Source organism: Leguminivora glycinivorella, chromosome 21 (assembly GCF_023078275.1).
Source record: "Leguminivora glycinivorella isolate SPB_JAAS2020 chromosome 21, LegGlyc_1.1, whole genome shotgun sequence".
In the NCBI taxonomy this organism is placed as follows: domain Eukaryota; kingdom Metazoa; phylum Arthropoda; class Insecta; order Lepidoptera; family Tortricidae; genus Leguminivora; species Leguminivora glycinivorella.
The window spans coordinates 12684103-12697679 of NC_062991.1; the positions used below are offsets into that span (position 1 = coordinate 12684103).

General features: G+C 37.3%; 1 protein-coding gene and 1 non-coding gene across 2 annotated transcripts in view; both read right to left on the reverse strand.

The window, feature by feature from the left end:
• The window catches only part of LOC125237595, a 613374-nt gene that overhangs the window by 302780 nt on the left and 297017 nt on the right, over positions 1-13577 (reverse strand). The window lies entirely within an intron of this gene.
• Positions 8123-8194, reverse strand: Trnat-cgu. Its single transcript has one exon. It is a non-coding gene; the product is annotated as a tRNA-Thr (tRNA).

Here is a 13577-nt window from a genome sequence, read left to right on the forward strand (position 1 = left end):
TAAAAACTAGTGCCTACGCCAAATCTTAGGATTAGTTGTCAAAGCGGACCCTAGGGTCCCATGAGCCGTGGCAAATGCCGGGATAACGCAAGGAGGATGGATGGATACATAAATAATACAGATTAAGCTAGTAGTGCGACGAAACTGCGTCCACACAGGGTTTCCTAGGACAGGGTCGTGATTTTCTGAAATTGTTAATTTATACCAAGAGATTTATACCCCTTATTTGCCAAGAGTGGCACTGAAGCTTTAGTAGTTTCATGTGTTCTGCCTTTATGGGATACAGGCGTGATTTTATGTTTATGTATGTTAATTTATATCATAAACTTTTTTTTTTTCATAAACCATTTCTATGATAGTAAAGTTTTTGTATACGTATGTTCTATATCCGAAAGAAGTCATTTCAAAAGAGTGACGAGATTATAAAACACATTTGTATACAAGTATTTTACGACACGAATTGTGAGCTGTCTCTGCACGTAAAATACAACATTTTACAATGCATGAAACAAGACTACCTACTTTATTTTATTGACAGCATCAAAGTAACGGACAATAAGTATATCCTATGCATAAAAGTATATATCTTAGACTTATATTGACCGGGATATAGACCGTGATTATCATTTTGATTTTTGTCGAGATCCCGATATTTCGAAGTAGTTGCATGCTTCATGATCATGGAAAACTGAAGAAAGCGGGTAGATGTCAAAGTTGCGTAGACAGCGTGCGATCTACCCTCCTTCGCATATCTTCTGTCGCTTAAAAATAAAACTACGAAATCAACTTATCTAAACAACACTGAAATGAACTGTCGCCGCCTGCATTTCCGGGCCGATATGACCTTAAAAAAAAGCGTACTCTCGTCTAAAACAAATACAGGCAGCCTGTCTCATATCTATAAGTAGTTCTATCATTCCCACCCATCATTTGTTTTGACTCCACTGTATCTTTTGCTGAGGTATGCCAATGAAGAGTATTCTAGAGGTTAAACCTAGATTAGCCCCCCCCCCCCCCCCGTGTGGTGACGGGTTAAGAATTTCACCACCCCCTTTCTTCCTGTGGGTGTCGTAGAAGGCGACTGTGGGATATGGGTTAAATTGTGGCGCAGGCGAGAGGCTGGCAATCTGTCATTGCAATGTCACAATTTGGATTTCTTTCAACCCCTTTTTGCCAAGAGTCACACTGAAACTTAGTAGTTCATGTGCTCTGCCTACCTCTTTATGGGATACAGGCGTGATTATATGTATGTAAACCTAGATTAATAATATTACAATGTGACTTCTCACTGCTCTCAAAGTTTCAGTATTCATGTAGCTGGTAATATATCCCGAAATAAAAGGGTACATTCGCAATAAGAAAGAAGTTGCGGGCAAGTTATTATTCACCAACTTTGTATATTTATGCGCGATTTCTGAGCCTTAATGTTGCATTGAAATATGATGAAGGGCAGACAGGTTATATGAAACATAAGGTGAGATATTAAAAGTTTTGAGTTTTCTTCAACTGACATATGACAAGTAATATAATATGTCGCTGATGAAATTAAAAAAAAAGTTATTTGACTGGTCGTATTAAGTCGTCTGGAAAAGAGCACCTGACAATTTAGAGCCAATGGATATTAAAAAAATCTTATGTTCTTTGTTGTGATGAAGAAATCCATACTAATACTAAATGAGAATGTGTTTTTGTTTCTCCGTCTTTCACGGCAAAACGGAGCGTCGAAGTTGAAGGAATGGAAAGTTAAGCTTCTTTTTGTCTCTTTCTAACCCCCCACTTCCCTCAAATGGGGGTGGACGTTAGTATGGAACATTCCAAAATTTTCGAACTTACCTAAAGCGAGAAAAGCCGCAAAACCAAACACATAAAAAACCTTTCAGATATTAAAAAAAAATCGGCCAAGAGCGTGACGGGCCACGCTCAGTGTAGGGTTCCGTAGTTTCCCGTATTTTTCTCAAAAACTACTCAACTTATCAAGTTCAAAACTATTTTCCTAGAAAGTCTTTCTAACGTTCTGTCCCCATTTTATTTTTGCACTTTGTCGGCGTGATTTATATACATATTGGTACCAAATTTCAGCTTTCTAGTGCTAACGGTCACTGAGATTATCCGCGGACGGACGGACGGACGGACGGACATGGCGAAACTATAAGGTTGTATATATAGGTTGACTACGGAACCCTAAAAAAATAGTCCACGTCGCGTCGTATGTTTCTTTTCACCATTTTAGCCAAACGTTGTAAAGTTAGTACTAACTTGGAAAAACCAGTCGCCACGAATTTCACCTCCATTAGTTACGCAATAAATAACACCGAAATAACTAGTGATGCCACAAATATTCGGCAAGTTTTCGGTATTTGGCCTGATCGGCGACTCGAATTCGGCGAGGTATAACAACAGTCGGTCAATTAAGTATAGTTAGTGTTGTGTGTCGACAGACTAACGGCCCAGCCACGACATTGGTCTAAGCGCGAGTAATTCGTAAAACTCGCACTTCTGTCAGAAGGTATAGATGTCACTTCAAGCCAGTCTTTTCCGAGATCACAAGGACAGCGCCCCGAAACCGGTTTAAAAGTTACTACGTGTATTGTGTAATAATCGTGAAAGTTTAAATTTCAATTGTAATGACTTTTTAGCATTCTTAAGTTTCAAATCATTACCCATATATTTATCAAAAATATTTACCATTTTTAGATTTCTATTTTACATTATTGACTAAACGGAATAAAAATTAAATCAAAGCAAACATTGTCATTGTGATTCGTTCGCGATCAGTTATAATATAATAAATGAGACGAACGTGCATGAATATTATGTCGAATACAGTATTCGGCGAAGAGAGTTTTTTTTTTTTTAGTATGAATAGGTAGACGTTAACCATGATCACACCTGATGGTAAGTGATGATGCGGTCTACGGTGGAGCACGCTTAACCTATGAGATACCTATTTACTCTTGCTTTAAAGAGACCTGGATTATACTCATGTAGAAACACAGACTCAGGCAGGGAATTCCACTCCTTGGCGGTTCGCAAAATAAATGTTGAAGCGAAACGCTTAGTGCGTATTTTTGGAATACTAACCGTGAAGCGATGCCGCATTGCCGCTTGTCTGGTGGTCCTAAGGTGAAATGGGGACGGAGGAACAAGGTTGTACAGTTCCTCAGCGCACTCTTCGAAATGTACTGTGTCTATGTAATGTGTGTTAATGAATATTAAATTTATTATTCGGCCAAAACCAGTATTTGGGACGTCTCTAAAAATACCGATGTAGCTTATTTGTCGACGGTATTTTTAACGTTATTTGAGCTTGTTGTTGATACAGTGATTTATTAAACGGTTTTTGTTTACTGTTGTTTATTTATAGTGCGGATAAAATGACGTGGTGATTTTTGGATGTTTTAAAGTGTGTTGTAGAACATTCTTCATTATTTGACTGGTAATTCGACAGTAAGTTAGAGGCGAAACATTTTATCGTAAGAAAATTAACATGAAAATTAATCCCAAGGAAAGAAGGGATCCCTTAAAGGAATAAGTTCGCCTTTGTACTGAAACTTTTCATTTTTAATATTATGTGCTGTATTCTTTTCTTGTACAATAAAGTATTTACTTAATACTAACTTAACTAACTTTAATGACAGACGTGTTGAAAGAAAAGACATAATTACCTACCCAATGATCGATCTCTTGAGATGTCGAGGCCGTACATTTTTTTTTCGGTTTTTTATTAAAAATAATCTTAGTTTATATAGGAGAACGTTGAAGACTATCAAATTCAGATACCTCCCAAATAAATAAAGTTTTCAGTCGTTACAAAAATCTGTTGCGGGCATAGCACAAAGATTCGATAAACTTTAGTGCAAAAGGGACGGCCTGACGTCATATCTCTTATCACGCGACCATGCTTGCCTACCTGTATCTACTTTAGGTATCATCATCCTCCATGCGTCATCCCGGCATTTGCGCTCATGGGAGCCTGGGGTCCGCTTTGACAACTAATCCCAAGATTTGGCGTAGGCACCAGTTTTTACGAAAGCGACTGCCATTGGCATTGGCAGGTCTTATTGGAATTAGTCCGGTTTCCTCACGATTTTTTCCTTCACCGAAAAGCGACTACCAAATATCATTTCGCACATAAGTTCAGAAAAACTCATTGGTACGAGCCGGGTTCGAATCCGCGACCTCCGGATCGAAAGTAGCACGCTCTAACCACTAGACCACCAGCGCTTCCTACTGTATCTACTTTAGGTCCACTAAAAGAAATATCGATATATCTATCTATCTAGCCACGCTGTTACGTCATCGCCCAAATCAATTGTTTAGTTGTACCTAAACTTTATTGTTTTTTTTTTCATGTTCTTATTTACTGATTTTTTTTTAATTTAAGTTTCATGACGCATTGGATTTATCTGTAATGTCATTGAAATATGTTTTCAAATAAATAAATTAATAAATAAATAAATCTATACCTCCTTCTTTTTCCAGTTAATAAACTCTCAAACACACTTACATAAACCACCTCTAAATCCCCCAAGAACCTTAAACGCCATTTTTATGTTAATAAACCCGCAATTCAATTTTTGCGACTTACACAGCTTTGGCAGGACACCCCATCGCAGTTGCCAGAAGCCATTATGTGCATACACATTGAGTTAACTGAGGATTTGGTGTCGGAATAATCCTATGGCGTGTTTGAATTTGCATGCCAGGGTGCTTAGCCAACGTCACAATAACTTACGGTTCGTAGTAGTAGCTCTCCTTATCTTGTACCGTATGGCCACTCCCTGCTTCCCACTGAAAGTGCCGCCAACCCACTCCCGGTTATCTCATAGTTCAGCAATTCCCGTCAACTTTGTACAAAAATTAAGGGAAAAGTTAAATTTGTTTTTATTAATTCCCTTTTTGTTACCAAGATTTTGTTGATTAATTGAGATTTTATTAAATGAAAAATGAAAATGAAATATTTATTTTTCAAGTAGGCATATTACAATGCGCATATGAACGTCAAATAAAGCTACGCCGGCTCTAACCCTACGCCTCAGCCTCGAGAAGATTTCAGTCCCCCCTCAGTTGGGAGGGGGGTATCCACTATGGGACCGGCAAGAAACTCGGTGGGCAACTTCTTTTCAAAACATTACATCTTATAACTAACATGCATTAAATAACAAGATACAATTTAACATGCAAAAGTATTCATCAAAGAATATGAACAGACTAGGTACTCTATGGAAATTAATTTCAATAAATTATATTATTGCTTAATAATACGTCGTTCTTCTTCAGAGAAAACATATCAAATTGTCACAGAAGAAAAAGATAATATGAATCTCAATATCATTAAATATGTAATTTACCTACACAACATAAAATATTTGATGTGCTTTCTTATCTGAACTGTGTCCTCTATACATAATACAATTATTTTAATTGCTATTCGTTTTTTGTAGTTTCTGGTTCGGGCCATGCATGTTTGTCTGTCAAATAGTCCTCGACTCTGTAATAAGCCTTTAACATCAATGATTTTTTTAAGTAGTTCTTAAGAGCTGGGAGGGGTAATCTCAAAGCAGTGTCAGGTAACTTATTATAAAAATGAATGCATTGCCCAACAAATGACTTCTGTACTTTACGGACACGAAACTTCTTTATGGCAAGCTTATTTTTGTTTCTAGTGTTATAATTATGGATATCAGAATTCTTAGTGAAACAGTCTAAATTCTTAACAACATAAATTATACTATCATAAATGTATTGGGAAGCTACAGTTAAGATATTAATTTCTTTGAAGAGTTCTCTTACTGATTCACGTGTTCCTAAGTTGTAAATAGAACGAATGGCTCTCTTTTGTAATACAAAGATAGTCTGTATGTCAGCTGCTTTGCCCCAAACCAGAATACCGTATGACATTACACTGTGAAAATAACTATGATACACTAGGCGAGCTGTCTCAACATTAGTCAGTTGCCTGATTCTCCTAACGGCGTATGCGGCTGAGCTTAATTTGCTTGCTAGTTTCCTTATATGAGGACTCCATTGTAGATTTTTGTCCAATGTTAAGCCAAGGAACAGTGTTGTATCTACCATCTCTAAGCATTCATCATTCAAAAGTATTTTTGTATCGATTGGTTTAACATTCGGCAGAGAGAATCGAATACATTTGGTTTTCTTAGAATTAAGAAGTAAATTGTTGACAGTAAACCACTGCAGTACATCAGCTAACGTGCTATTAATTACATTGTAATCCGTAGATTTTCGGTCAACATTAAAAAGCAGTGATGTATCATCAGCAAAAAGTACTATTTCACAAAAGTTTTTTACTATACATGGCAAATCATTTATATAAACCAAAAACAGGAATGGACCTAAAATTGAGCCTTGTGGCACTCCTAATTGGACAACAGTCCCGCTAGAGCGAGTTTTGTTAACAACTACTGTTTGTGTTCTATTGCTAAGGTAAGAAGACATAAAGTTTAGGGCATTTATAGAAAAACCATAGTGTTCTAATTTCAAAATGAGCGTTCCATGATCCACACAATCAAAGGCTTTTGAAAGATCACAAAATATGCCAATTGCATCACAAGAATTTTCCCAAATATTATATATATGTTTAATGAGTACCGAAGCAGCATCGGTCGTGGAACGGCCCCTTGTGAAACCGAACTGTTTGCTTGTAAGTAATCTATGTCTGTTGAAGTGTCCCAGTAGATCATTTAACATTAGCTTCTCAAAGACTTTACTTAGAACAGGAAGTATTGATATGGCACGGAAATTGGTTATATCACTCGAATCACCCGATTTAAAAAGCGGTATGACTTTGATACATTTCATAAGATCTGGAAAGGTGCCTTGTGAAATTGAAATATTATATATTACGGCCAAGTAAGGTGCTATTATATCTATGACATGACTAATTACTTTAACTGATGTTCCCCATAAGTCTTCCGTTTTCTTTAAATTGAGTGACTTGAATGTTTTAACAATATTTACAGAGTCTACTTGACTAAATTCAAATGAATTATTACATTTCTTAACATTACCACAAAGTAATGAATGGGCTTGAGCCGCAGAAGAATGTAAACATTTTGTGGTGTTAACGGCTATGTTTGAGAAATAATCTTCGAATGCCGAGGCAACATCGCTGTTCGACATTATTTGTTGATTATCTGATACAATGTTGACTTGACAATCGCGTGATTTACATTTACCAGCTTCTTAAGTTTTATTTCGTCATTAAGGTTCTCTAGTATCTATATTTTCTTAATTATAACAATTATCCTGTATATATCTTACGAAAGTCGAATTATATTACTAAATGTTGGTAACAAAATAGGATCAATTAAAATTTGCTGACGTGGCATTGTACAAAGTTGACGGGAATTGCTGAGTTACCGCCTGCCAAGAGCGCGACCAGTCGAACTGTCATATCTCACTCATACAAGCATGGTGCGCGTTGGCCTACACGAGCTTAGATTGTGTGCTTCTTTCACATATTTGACCGTCGTTGTCCAAGGTGTGCCTTATCGCTTAACGACTTAAACAATATCGTTACCATTACTGCTATATCTATCGCTCTTGCGTATTGGTGCGACAGAACCAGACTGCGTTTTGATCGGCGTCTGTGGCCTATTTCACAATTGTCGCCCGACATTGACTGTTTGTTACTTAGGCCCACTTGCACCAATCACTTAACTCAGGGTTAAAGGGCTGTCATCTGTCAAATTCCATATAAAATGGTGGGTTAACCCGAGGTTGAGGATGGTGGGTTCGTTGGTGCAAGTGGCCCTTATCAACCCAGACATAGGCACATAATTGTCAGTGTCAAGTGTCAATGACACTGGCGTCAACGGTTGTCGTTTCGGCTAGGCCGGTTGTAGAGGCGTGACAGAGCCAGAGTGCCTTTCAGTCGCCATTTAGCGTAAGATTGTTACTTCTGCCTAGCCGAAATGACATTGTTGACGCTTGACGCCTAAGAAAACGCAATCTGACACTATCGCGCCAATACGGAAGACATGGAGTGTCGGCCGGTCGACTCCCGGCCGATTACGTCAATCAAATTTGAAATAATTATATATGATTATAAATTTAAATAGATATCATACACGAAAGAAAAAACGAAAGGGCCCACTGGTGGCCGAGCCGGGAATCGAACCCGGGTCTTCAGCTTACGCGGCTAACGTCCTCACCACTAGACCACCCGCCCGCCGTGGTACCCGACGAAATTTCTCTAGTGTATGTTATCTCTGATAAGGCTAGGCGCCTTTGACCAACTCTAAGGGCGAGCAATTAGTGCTTGCACCTCCTATACGAATCCTTTGCAGGATTACGATATAGCGAGAGAGATGGTGCTGCCATCTATACAACTAGGAAAAAAAAGAACAAATCGAAAAAAATATTCAATAAAATAATTTGATTTGTTCCCTAGTTGTATATATGATTAAATAAAATAAAATCCAAATTCTAATGACTCAAAAACCAATCTGGCACCCGAGGAGATAGCTAGCTACGATAGCGATATCATCGTAAGCGTTTACAGTGCATTTGGGTACGTGCTAAGCTAGGCTGGCAGGTCCTTCTCTGAGACAATAGTGGAATCGTTTCGCGAGCTCGTTTCGTGAAATGTGTTTTGAGACAGTTCTCTTGTCACGTTATAAATTATGTTGCACCGGATGTATGGTCGTTACTGGCTTTGTCTACATATCGTTGCGAGGAGCATATACTCTAGAATAAAAGTTTCAAATGTCGAAAACGACAAAAAAAGAGAACCACGGTCTAGGTCCCGATGAATATGTCTAGATACAGTCTAAAATGTATTTTTCAACGTACTGGTAATATCACACCTCGGACAATGGCGATCAAATATACGAAAGAGGCGCGTTCCTACGCACACAGTCTAAGCTTGTGTAGGCGAACGCGTACCATGCTTGTATGAGTGAGATTTAGACTATGTAAGGGTAACAAACAACAGCAGCAGTTATGTTGTGCAGAGGGCCAACAAACTGTCCTGCAGTTTGGCAGAAGGGTTCATTTTGAGAATAAACGATTTTTTTTTTGCTTGTATGAGTGAAATATGACAGGTCGACTAGTCGCGTTCTTGACAGTTACCGAACTGTGAGGTAACTGAGACGGGTGGGCGGCACTTTCAGCGGGAGGCAGGGAAGGTGTAGCCATACTGTATGATGCGTAGATTATCTATCAATGACATATGTAACTCCGTATAGATAGCTTACAGTCTAAGGAAAAAACGTACCTCAGAACCATATAGGAAAAGGTATGCTCGGCTAAATAGATGGTTCTAATATTAATATTTGACATTTTAAAACATATCAAGCTAAGAATATGTGCCAAATTGTCAACTGTGACGAGAGATGGCAGTCTATGCATCTAACTCTCTATAATACTCAATCCTTTTTGGTATCTATATATCGTTGGTGTAGGCGATAAACCTATATTATAGATGCTATTTGAAGATACATATCACTGTGCCAAGATTATAAGATTTCCTTATGCTTCACATTTCACGATATGCCTATTTGTTAATGGGTACATGAATATTATTATAATTTATGTGGGTACACACAATTCCCCTATAGTCTATAACAAAAATTGGTGTCACTTTCTGATATGAAAACTGTGTAATTTCCTAAATGGTTTTGTTGGTCGACCCTAAGCGATGGTAGGAGCTATGCCATTATCTTATCTTGTGAATTTTAATTTTTCTTGTTTATTATTATTATTTTTGCTATTGTGATTTTATGTTAATAATTATTGTGAATTATTTTATTTTAATTATTATTTCTTGACTGTTTAATTGTAATTTTATCTCTGTGTGTTTTGACTTTTGTCCATGTTTTGGCGTTTGGTCCGCTGTAAGCCAAACATGAATGTAATGTAAAAATAAAATAAAAAAATAAAAAATGAATAACATTATTTAAATTTGGTGACTATTTGAGTAAAACTGTCCCTTCAGATTTATTTTATATAAATGCGCATATTATTATTTAAACTTTTCATTTGAATAATATAACCTATTTTTGCAATTGATTCAAAAGCCTTACATATATAACTTTCATAATCCTCTTTGATAGTTTACATTCCATGTCAGGATTTCAAAAGCTGTTTTCCAGAAATACTTTATCAGAAAATAAATAAAATTAATCGTTTTCATGGAAAATTAATCATATTGTTATGGTATTAAGTATTTTACTTTATTGAAATAGCAATGCATTTTATTTGCTGAGTTAAAAATAGTTGTATGCATTTGTTTAACACATTCGCTACCGCATCGGATCTGTTCAACCCTTTGCAGGTATGGTTAAGGCATGGTTGCATGGCAGGTATGGTTGCGTTGTCAACTTATTGCCGTTCGAAGGTGAAATATGCTTTTTATGATGTATAGTCACCGACAAAAAAAAATGTGATAATTTCTGGGTGCGTAGCCGAATGGGACAAAAGCTCACGAAACGAAACGCTCGTAGATATCTATCTCTATCGCTCATGCGTTTTGGCACGACAGAGCCAGACAACCTTTCGCGGCGTTTAGTTTTCGTTTCGCGTCGCAGAAATGCCATTCGGCTACGGCACCTGTATACCTTGTCATATTATCGTATTGTTTGAAATGTCATACGAAATTGTTAAACGATTGAAAGCGTCAAGGTACAGAAATCATCACGTATGCTGATAGCACATAAAATAAAAAACAAAACCGGCCAAGAGCGTGTCGGGCCACGCTCAGTGTAGGGTTCCTTAGTTTTCCGTATTTTTCTCAAAAACTACTGAACCTATCAAGTTCAAAACAATTTTCCTAGAAAGTCTTTATAAAGTTCTACTTTTGTGATTTTTTCATATTTTTGAAATTTATGGTTCAAAAGTTAGAGGGGGGGGACGCACTTTTTTTTCCTTTAGGAGCGAATATTTCTGAAAATATTAATATTATCAAAAAACGATCTTAGTAAATCCTTATTCATTTTTAAATACCTATCCAACAATATACCATAAGTTGGGGTTGGAATGAAAAAAATGTCAGCCCCCACTTTACATGTACCTGGGGGGTACCCTAATAAAACATTTTTTCCATTTTTTTATTTTTGTACTTTGTTGGCGTGATTAATATACATTTGTACCAAATTTCAGCTTTCTAGTGCTAACGGTTACTGAGATTATCCGCGGACGGACGGACGGACGGACAGACAGACATGGCGCAACTATAAGGATTCCTGGTTGACTACGGAACCCTAAAAACTGACTCCCATTCTCAAAAGGGTTAAGTAGAACAAATGATACAGTTCAAGTTTCAGTGCCATACGAAGCAATAAAAGGGCGGACTAAATTTATAGATTAAATTGAATATGACGATCATACCATCCCATACATTAAAATGCGAACGCCTAAAAACGCGCAGACACCACACTTACATATAGACACAAAAAAAATGTCTTGTAGATTTCCGTTATAATAAGGGGGGACGGTATTTTTTTTACATTTTCCTTTAAAAAGCAATTTTTTCCACAACAAAAAAATATAAAAAATAGATTTGATATGTACCCTACACTTTCACTTGACCTAGTGACCTGACTTTTTTACATTTTCCTTTAAAAAGCAATTTTTTCCACAACAAAAAAAAAATAAAAAATAGATTTGATATGTACACTTTCACTTGACCTAGTCAATTGACATTTACAGTTTGCCCCCCTTTCATTTTGGCCATTTTCTATAATAAATATTATAAATTCAAAAAAAGAAACTTTTAATTTGTAGAGGTTAACAATGTTCATAACTATTCCTTTCATATCGATGGCATAAGTAGTTCTCGAGATATTAAGGAATGTGACAGACGGACAGACAGACAGAGCGTTCCTTATGTACCTTTTTGGTACGGAACCCTAAAAATGAATAAAGGAAATAATAATATAATGATAGTACGAAAACCTTAAAAGACGATTAACGCGCCGCATATACGCGTTGGTGGCAGTAAACGGGTTTATTTACCTGAAACAATAAAAATATTGTCATTTATTATAATGATCATAAATTCAATGATACCTACCGTTTATATTACGACAATAGGGATGACGACTACATAAAAAAATGGCATTCTGTTTAGTCCGTCAGTTAGATCGTCCAAAAATACTGAACACATATTTTTCGCTTTTTCTAATTAATGAAAAAATACAAAGATATAGAGCATCAAAGTTCCGGAGTGGGGGCTTGTGACGTCACTTCTAAGTAAAAATTGTACCTACGCGTGACATCACGCGAAACTTTTCGTTTACGAGAAAAAAGAAAAAATACGTGTCTAAAATTCTTTGATGTGGGGGAGAAGACCGCCAGACTAAAGTGGGACTGGGCAGGCCACGTTTGTCGCATGCACCCGGATAGGTGGGCCAGCATAGCCATAGCCACCAAGTGGATGCTTCAATTTAAGCGCGGACGTGGCAGGCCCAGACAAAGATGGCGAGACGACTTTGACACCTTCTTGACTAATTGGCCAGAAATAGCACACCAACGGGAGCTGTGGAAATCACGGGGAGAGGCAAAGCCCAAAGCGGGACAAGCGGGCAAAGGCCCAGCAGTGGGACACATAAACGGGCTATTTAAAAAAAAAAATCTAACAGACGGACTAATTAGTTTTTTTTAGTCGTTCGCCTATTATTACATACTACTTAAATATTTAAAAAGCACAGTTTACTATTTATGGTATCGCTATATTGGCATCTCGCCTCATTCGGTTTCGGATCATTCGGTGATCCTTCGTCAGGCATGAGTGTTCAGAGTGGTATACAATAATACAAAGGAGGTAAACAGTGTTGTAGAACCGTGCTCTTTCAATATTGATTATATGACTTTCTAAACCGAAAGTGATTTGTCAAGATCGTAGTAAATGGAAATCCGTGATCTCTGCCTACCCCTCTGGGAAACAGACGTGATTGTATGTATGTATGTATTTCTAAACCGTTTTAGTACTTTCAGATATTCTATATTGCATAAAGTCAAATCCTACATTTCTCCTCATTAAAATGAATTCCTTACTATATCATTACGGCCTTATTTAGTAATAAATGCCGTGGTCTCATTAACATCTCTACACTGCTCTTAATTTCATTTTAGTCACAGATTACTGTGAGACAGTTATAACTCTGACGACCGGTCTGGATCAGTCGGTAGTGACCCTGCCTACTAAGCCGCGGTCCTGAGTTCGAATCCCAATAAGGGCATTTTTATTTGTGTGATGAGCACAGATATTTGTCTTGAGTCATGGATGTTTTCTATGTATTTAAGTATGTATATCGTCGCCTAGCACCCATAGTACAAGCTTTGCTTAGTGTGAGGCTAGGTTGATCTCAGGTGAGGTGTCCCCCCAATATTTATTTTCATCACACCCGCACTTTAAATGTGCTATTCCACGTAGGCGGAGCGTGAGTTATAGAAAAATCGTTCTCCCAAGGGAATAATTAAATTTCTTGTACCGTACTTAACTTTTTTACATCTATTTACTTATTTTTTACATTGCGAGTGTGATGAAAAACATTGTGTGTAACTCGGGGAGTATGAATATTACTAACTCGTGTCTTTAAATCGCTCCGGCA